This window comes from Myotis lucifugus, unplaced genomic scaffold, assembly GCF_000147115.1.
Source record: "Myotis lucifugus unplaced genomic scaffold, Myoluc2.0 scaffold_80, whole genome shotgun sequence".
Lineage (NCBI taxonomy): Eukaryota > Metazoa > Chordata > Mammalia > Chiroptera > Vespertilionidae > Myotis > Myotis lucifugus.
This window is the reverse complement of record NW_005871128.1, coordinates 3,601,321-3,610,911: the sequence shown is the minus strand read 5'-3', so window position 1 is coordinate 3,610,911 and position 9,591 is coordinate 3,601,321.

The window sequence follows — 9,591 nt, the reverse complement described above, 5'->3', positions numbered from 1 at the left end:
AGTATAAAATATTTTAAAACATTATTATAGCTGGCTTCCATACTTGGAAGTTTTAGAAAATTTAATGTAAAACCATAAAGGAAAGAAACATATAGAACAAATCATACAGCCTCCTAGCCAAAATAGGATTGTATATTATCAATAACCACCAACTTTTCTCAATACCAACACCTATTTGAACACAAGAGAGACCTTAAAAAGAACCTAAATATCACATAAAACTTAATATTTTTTGAGTTCTATGTGTAGCAATGCTACCTACCAGTTTGGATTTATAGCATGCCTTTCAAAGCCCTTCCTTTACGTTCTCATTTTTCTTTCCTACATTCCTGTGATCATTTTAGAGGTTAGGTTTTAAAAATTGTTCCTATTTTATAATTGGGGAAATCACAGAATTTTGTTGTAAGTGTTTCCTTCCACGTCCTGCGTGGTTCAGGGTTCGGGTCTGGAAGTGGAGCCGCACACAAATGAAATAGAAAAGACACAAGATAATTTGGGAATATGGGGGACCAGGCGAGCAAGTCCAACTCAGGGAGAAGGACTTCCACTGTGCTCAGGCCTCACCAGGCTTTTATAGTGAGAGGTGAACAAGGTAGTGGTTACCATAGTTACACAGTTCTTGTGAGTTTCACTTGTTTTGACCATGGTTACACTTCCTCATCCCATTAGCTTCCCAGATAAGATCTAGGGAGTGTTATAAGGTCAAGCCTAATTATGCTAAGAGGACTGTGCCCTCTAAGCTAGGACTTGTTTCTGACTTTGCCAGCAGGTCAGTCCGAGGCTTAACCCTATATCAGTTTCCCACAGAATTTTAAGTGATTTATTCAATCACAACCATCTAGTGCAAGATATGTGTTAGATTTGGCTTCCAATTTATAGTACATAGCCTATTTTACAAATGTAACAAATTCTTAATATTTTCTATGGATTCGAATGCGATTAACTATATATAATCCTTACAGCATTAGTTGAAATGTTTCTTTGAAATGTCTTGAACAACTTCACACAACTATTAAGAAGATAAGATCTAAACCATTATCTTCTGTTTTTAAGACTAATATTAAATTATTCCAGAGAGTATTTTATCTTCATGGCTGAATCAGGCTCAATATATTAATGTTTGTCTTTTGTATTTCTTAAAGCCATCTCTTTCAAATGAGTCAAACTATTTCACATATAGAGATTGAGTACTACTACAGAGTCATTAAAAATGGGGGTTCTGGGATCAGAGCCCACGTGACATCATTTTTTAGCAGTGTGTCCCTGGTTTAATAATTTAATTTATTTGTACCTCAGTTTTCTCATTTATAAGTGGGAATAATTTTAGTACCTACCTCATAGTGTTAATACAAATAAACTGCTTAGAATAGTTTCTAGCACTATATATAAACTACGCACACACACACAGATATACATACATACATATATACATACATACACATGCACACGTTAATGGAGAAAAGAAGATATAAAAAGAACTTGGTTGAAAATCACCTGCATAATCATGCCAAGAAGAGGAAAAAGAGGTACTACCAATGCACTGCACTTAAAACCAACACCTGAGTAAGAAATGCATTTGAACACTACCACTTCTGCCCCACACTGATTATTTTTGGGGGAGGGGAGACAAGAGATGAGGGAATTTCAGGGATTCTACACTCTGTAGTACCATAGAAATTACAGAAAAGTGAGCAAAGACTATTAATCACAGAGAATGCCTTTGGGAACTCCTTTGGCCTTGCATGTCATTCTTGACTTGGGCTGCTCCTTTTTTTCTAAGCACTGAGAAATCTAATTTTTCAATCTGTGGTGCTATTGGTATAAAGCATGCCTCATTAGCTTGTAGGAGGTAGCTAGTCTTCATTAATTCATTCTCACATCATTTGCTTTGCACATAGTCATAATTAGCTTCCAAATAACTTTGGTAACTTCAATAGATTTATGACCAAAATTTTATTCTATATTTCCTTTTTTACTCCCTTTTTTCTTTCTTTTTTATGATATTCTATAGAGGTTAAAATTTAAAAGGACAAAGCTACTTTGGGGAGTGATTTGATGTAAAGATTTTTGGCATTCAATTGTCTTATATAATTAATACACAGTGATTTGGGTATTTTAGTAATCTTCTTACCTTACAAACTCTGATAAAAGTAAGACAAACAAATGTTTGTGTGTTGTTTTTTTCAAAAAAAACTGTTGAGAAACATTTTAAACTAACAATTCAAGCAAAGAAGATATCCAACTTCATGCCATTTAAAAATCCTGTATTTATTGCATCTGTCTATGTAGAACATGTTAGTGTTTTATATTGGATATACTGTTTTCATATGGGACTGATACTACAATAACAAAATCAAGGCCATAAGTTGATACTAATATTGTGATAGACAGAAAACAAAACAATAGTCAGAGTAGTTTGCAGCTCATTTCATGGAGAGAGAGAATCCATTTCTCTTTCTCCTAAAGCTGGACTTAGCCATGTGACTTCTTTGGCCAAAGAACCTTAAAAAACCTGAGATAGAGACACGGAGAAATGCTTGTACACTGGAGTGTGTCCTTTCCTGTTGCTTCTGGAACCTATGAAGAAGTCTGGCCTGCCAGCTGACTACAGCCACAGGAGTGAACTTGAGTAAGACCATCAGAGGAACTGCCCAGCTGAGCTACCCAAATCGTCAATCCACAAAATCGTCAGTGAGTGAGCTAATGATGTCTTTTTAAACCACTAAGTCTGGGGGTTATTTGTAACACAGCAAGAGTTGGCAAGTTTATATTTTTAAAAGCATCAAAATAAATCTCAAAGCCTCTCCTTAATAATGACCATAATTTTAGAATCAATTAATCAATGAAAAAACTGGTTAAAATTGGCAGGGAAACTGTCCTGTGATACAACTTGAGTGACCCACCATAAAGAAACTAAAATATATTCATTAGATGCACACTGAATATTCAACATAATAAATATAGTAATAAATAGAGTAATTAAACAACCAAATATGGCTGCTCCACATGAAAAACCCACTTCTATAGAAAAGACCATCAAGAAATCTTATCTAGCTTCATCAGTAACAAACAAAAGTAAGCAATGTGCTTAACATCCCGAACTCCATTCAATAGAGCTTCTTCTCTCTCTCCATAGGTGAGTCCTTAGGCCTTCACAAGAGCCTTTTAGTCTAATATATGCATAACTCTAACATTGTATAACCTGGTTTCCAAGAAAAATCCAGTTAAGACATCAAGTTAGGAAAAAAAAATTGCTTACAGGCACACTGACACCAAAGAGAAGAGCTGCTATAAACAAAGAAATTGAAAGAAAACAATTTAAATCATCTACCAAATAAGCAAGAAATCTAAGGCTATCGAAAAGCCCTCTGTTCCTCCATGGTTCTCCGTGTGTCACGCACACAGTGCATTAGTTCATACTCCCTGTGATGACTTAGTCTTCAAAAACATGTTAAACTTTTTCAGTATGTGCTGTTTAAAAAGTTCTCACCAATAAATTTTAAAAGATCCAATTCAAATGCATGCAAAGATGGCCAATAAGCACAGTAAAAAATAGTCAACATCCCTATCATTAGGGAAATACAAATCAAAACCACAATGAGATACCACTACAAACCCATCAGGATGACTATTATCCAAAAGTGAAAAGTAAGTGTTGGCAAGGTTATGGAGAAACTGGAACCCTTGTGTATTGATGGTGGGAATATAAAATGGTGCTACCACTGCTGAAGACAGAATGATAGTTCCTTAATAAATTAAACATACAAGGGTCCATAAATCAACTTATGGGGATATACACAAAATAATTGAAAGCAGAGACTAGAACACATTTTTGAACACCAATGTGTATAGCTACATAATTCCCAATAATCAAAATGTGGAAACAACCCAATTGTCCATCAGCAGATGAATGAACAAAAGGTGGTTTATACACACCATGAAATATTATTCATCTTTAAAAAGGAATGAAATTCATACAATATGGGCGCACTATGAGAACCTTGTACCAAGAGAAATGAGCCAGATACAAAGTACAAATATCATATGATTCCACTTATTTGCAGTACCTAGAATAGTCAAATTTATAGATAAAGGAAAAATGGTAGAGGCTGAAGGAGGAAGGAATAGGGTGTTATTGTTTAATGGATCCCGAGTTTCAGTTTGTGATGATGGAAACTTTCTGGAAATGGATATTGCTAATGGTTGCCACAGAATTGTACACTCAAAACTGATAAATTATGAATTTTATGTTATGTATATTTAACCACAATATAAAAAATGCCAGGGGTCAGTTAGTTGTCTGCATAAAAATCACTGGCAAAGGAGTACTATAGACATAATTATTTGGCAAGTTTACATATAACTTGTATTGAAAGCTTTAAGAGCAGAGAAAAACCCAAATGATCCCAGAAGGATGGGTGGGGAATAAGGAGAAGCACGGTGATGAGGGGAACAGTCTGGAAGACAGGCCAGAATAAACAAGGACAGCAAAAACAAACAAACAAACAAACAAAACCCTCTTTCCTGAAGCGAAAAAGAATGCATGAGGAGGGTTTTTTGGGGGGAGGGGAAATGTTCTTTTTATTAAGAGCCATAAAAATGAGGAAAGAAATTAGGGCATGAGCCCCGCCATCGTGGTTCAGTGGTTGAGTGCTGACCTATGAACCAGGAGGTCATTGTTCGATTCCTGGTCAGGGCATATGCCTGGGTTGCGGGTTCGATCCCCCAGGGTAGGGCATGCAGAAGGCATCTAATCAATGATTCTCTCTCATCATTGATGTTTCTCTCTCTCTCTCTCTCTCTCCCTTCCTCTCTGAAATAAAAAATATATATATTTAAAAAAAGAAATTAGGGCATGACATAATTTAAATATTTGTCAACCTGCCCAAATTTCCTTTTTTTTTTTTGATGAGGGGGGAGGGGTATGATATGTTTTTTAAGGAAAATAAAAATAATCCAAGTAATATAATGCACATCAAATGGAAGGGGGAAGTCAACTGTCAGAGATGCCTGCTAGAGATGATTACTTGCTCAGTATTCCTTGCATGAGGTAGTAAGAACCCAAACTAGATTTGTGGTATTAAGAAGAGAAATAGAAAAAAAACAAAAGACATTTCAAAAGAAAACAATGAATTCGTAGATTTATTGGAGTTAAAAATATACTTTATTCCACATCATTGACAGATGCATGTCTAAGTATAGAATTAAGAAATTGAGACAACATAAATATAACCCTAGAACAGTGGTTGGCAAACTGCAGCTCGCGAACCACATGAGGCTCTTTGGCCCCTTGAGTGTGGCTCTTTCACAAAATACCACGTGCGGGCACGCATGTACAGTGCGATTGAAACTTCATGGCCCATCTGCAGAAGTTGGTATTTTGTGAAAGAGCCACACTCAAGGGGCCAAAGAGCCGCATGGGGCTCGCGAGCCGCAGTTTGCCGACCACTGCCCTAGAACAATGGGTAGCAAGACCAAAGAACAGAATTTAAATCCAGGACTTTGCTGTTGCAAAATGCAAATAGATGTGCTGGGAGCCACCATATCTCAATTCCTTAACACATCAACATTAGGGCTTCTTTTATCCACCTTTTACATATGACAAAACAGAGACTAAAAGAAAATAAATGAGTTGTTCGATAAATGTCAGTCAAGTGTTAGAGCATTCTGTCTGTTGCTTTAGTAGTGAAAGAATGCAAATAAAATAAATAGCTCTTCCAGATATATTTTTGGACAAACATCCCATAGTACACCAATAGTGTTCCCCAATCTGAAGTGTTTTGAAATTCTATAGAGAAATAGCATAGGTTATGTTGAAAACCAGCCACTGTCTAGCTAACATACCTCCAATTTTAGCACAGTATCTATAATAATAAAAGTGTAACATGCTAATTAGACTGGACAGCCGAACGACCTTCCGGATGTCCTTCTGGACAAAGCTGCAGCAGCAGGGTCCAAGGCAAAGGCGGTTAGGGGCAATTAGGTAGGCAGGCGAGCAGTAAGGGGCGATCAGGCAGGCAGGCAAGTGGTTAGGGACAATCAGGCAGGCAAGGAAGTGGTTAAGAGCGATCAGGCAGGCAGGTGAGTGGTTAGGGGCAATCAGGCAGGTAGGCAAGTGGTTAGGGGTAATGAGGCAGGCATGAAGAGTGGTTAGGGGTGATCAGGTAGGCAGGCGAGTGGTAAGGGGCAATCAGGCAGGCAGGTGAGTGGTTAGGGGTGATCAGGCAGGCAGGCAAGTGATTAGGGGCAATGAGGCAGGCATGCAGAGTGGTTAGGGGTGATCAGGCAGGCAGGTAGAGGGGTTAGGGGCGATCAGGCAGGTAGGCAGGCGAGCAGTTAGGAGCCAGAGGTCCCAGATTGCAAGAGGGATGTCTGACTGTTGGTTTAGGCCCAATCCCAACTGCCAGTTTAGGCCCAATCCCGTAGGGCCTAAACTGGCAGTCGGACATCCCCCAAGGGGTCCCAGATTGCGAGAGGGTGCAGGCTGGGCTGAGGGGCCTTCCCCCCGCTGGCACCCTCCCATGCACAAATTTCATGCATCAGGCCTCTAGTACTAAAATAAAATGTGCTTTAGTTTAATGCTGTTTTCTAGCACTGAGTAAATAAAAATAGAATTGTAATCCTAATTTTACTATCAAATAAATTATCTGATAATTTCATATGTAAACCTTAAATTCTGAAACTGATAATGCAATCTTTCTCAATAAATATAAATTGTATAGGTTATGTTTTAATAATGTTGACTAATTGCTTCTGAACCACACATTCTCCCTCATTCCTTGTCTAATTATTAAACTCATTAATATGCACAGAGACATTTCAGAAGTTTCATAATGAACCCAGACTGTGGAAACAAAACTATATTAGTGAATATCAGTCAGGCATTGTGGTTTTTTATTTGTATTTTATTATTGGGTGCACCCCTTTTAAAAAAGGATAGTCCTGGTGATTTTGAAATTCCATAAAGATAATGTGAATTTCTCCAGCCCTCAGCAACCTTTGGAGAAAGAAGCTGCATTAACAGTAGACATCCAAATTTCACTGGTCACTGTCCTTACCGACTCATAGAGGAAGGACTCCAGCCCCCTCTGGAAGTTCCTAAAAGGGAAACAATAGATATGCTCCCAACTTTTCCTTCTGGAGTTGCCTCCCTGCATGAAAACTGCTAGTCACTGCCATTGCTTCATGTGCCCTGTGAAATGTCTGTGCCCATGTCAAAGAGCCACCTCTCTGTGTTCCCAGAGTAGCCAGTCTTTGAAGAGTCAGAGCTTTGCTGGTCACTGTCTGAGGTTAGAAGGAAGTTCTCTTGGACGCTCTGATCATTGCTGTCACTGTCCTCGCAGCAGCTTAGCTACTCTCACAAGTATCAGGCAAGTATGGCATGTCCCATGAAAGCAGCTCCTTAGTTTTTTCTTCTACTTTGCTTGGCCAATGCTCAAAAATTCACCTGGTTGAGCCCAGCTAGATCCCCGGCAGGGGGTGTACAGGAGTCAGCCAACCAATGATTCTCTCTCATCATTGATGTTGCCATCTCTCCCTCTCCATTCCTCTCTCTGAAATTAATAAAAATATATTTTTTTAAAAATCCAAATGGGCTGTAGTCATGCTGCTCCCTCCATTGTTCATATTTACCCACTTTACCACCATGTACTCCTGCAATTAAAAAAAATTCTTCTGCTTTAGCCTAAAACAAAATCTCTTAGGCATATCACTGCATGCTAATGATATCCGTATAGGTCACCAGCACACTGGCTCAGAAAACAGTAAGATGTTTGTTCTCAATTTGAGCTCAGTGAGAATCCATTGCAAAGGGCCAGGGACTAACATTTTTATATTTTAAATGTAACAGAACAAATACTGAAACCATAAATAGAGGCATAGTTATATAACATGCTGATGCATGCCAGCATCAGGGATTACATATTAGTCAGAAATATCTCTTTCTCTATTTATCCATTTCTATTAACAAAAGAAAATGAACCACTGCCTGAGGTCACCTGAAGGAGGGCCATTGGCTATTTCCAAAGCACAGTCTGGAAGTGATGAGCTAACATATTTTAATAAAACATTTTATTATCTGAATTTCGAATTCAATCCCTGTATGGTTAGTTGGTCATAGAAACCCCCTTTTCTTTGGATTTACTTTTAGAGTAAATGCTTGCTACTTTATGTGAGAATCCTAAAGTTTTGGGTGTGCGTTGGGGATAAAATACAAAAAGTCATTATTTTCCTTATATCCTTTTTTAAAAGACAAAGGCAATTTGATTAAAATAGAAAGAGAAAAATTATGAAATTATGCAAGTGAATTGCAGTGTAAATATACATATATGCATCTATATAATCAAATAGAAGCCCAAAATATAAACTTCTGAAAAAAATTAGTATACACACACACACTAAAGAAAACCTCTTCACGCAAGTGAATTTGAATGCATATGTTGTGTGTGTGTGTGTTTTGACAGTTTACATATAATTCCAAAATTAAAGATAATTAGTCACTTTTTTTCTCATTTGGATTAATAGGCTCAATGTCAATAAATTCAAATATGTAACATTTTTCACTAATAGGGTCCATTCAAGTATCTAAATATATATTTGCTACAAAGGTTTAGTAATCTGTCCTCCAAATGAAAATGGTTATAAAATGATCTATCTGAAAACTAACTAAATATTCTTCTAGGAAAAAACAGAAGATTATATTTTAAAGAAAAAAATCAGTAAGATTCAAGATATTCTTTATATAACAAAAGCAAACTGTGGGCCTACTTTTGTTATATGATGTTTTTCTTTGGGATGTTTCAAGGAACTGGGGCGAAATGTTAGGACTTTGACAAATCCAAAATTCTAGAACTAAAAGGAAATGGAGTTTATAGCCATTTGCTCATCAAAACTGCTCTATCAAAACTAAAATGCTCTCTCTAAAAATAAAATGACAGTATTTTAGGGGAACCATTTATTAAGGAGTTTGTTATTAGAAGTACACGTTAATGCACTGTTTAATGCATCAGAATAGACATCAGATAAGATAAAGCCGGTGGTTAACAAAATATTAAACATTAAAGAAATTTAATGTGCCTAAAAATATAGATTCTCCTGAAAATTCTAAACCAAAAGAAAATGTCCCACCTGTCCTCTCCTGGAAAAGAGAAACGATACATTACAGGGCTGCAATAGGGCACAGCTGATAAATAGGCCTAAGTCTTTATCACCAATAACTTCTAGAACAAGACACAAATCATTATTCCCATTCCACAAGGAAAAACTAAGGTATGTCCAACAAACAACTAATTGAAAGTATGTCCATCTCTATTCTGTCTCCTGAGAAAATGCCAAAGGATAGCACAGTTTCCTAATGTACATCAATCCTTTCACCATCACTCTCCCTATCTGCACTCTTTCCATGGACAGCACTCACTTCCTGGAATTTTCCTTTCCCACTCTTATCTTCCAACCTTCCAACCTGCCCAAAACCTTCCCAAAGGCATTATCTCCACCTCAGTCCTCTCCATGTGTCCTCCAACCTCACACCATCCCACACCATCTCCTTCCCAGACATGACCACGGAGATTTCCATTGTAAATACTGGGCCAA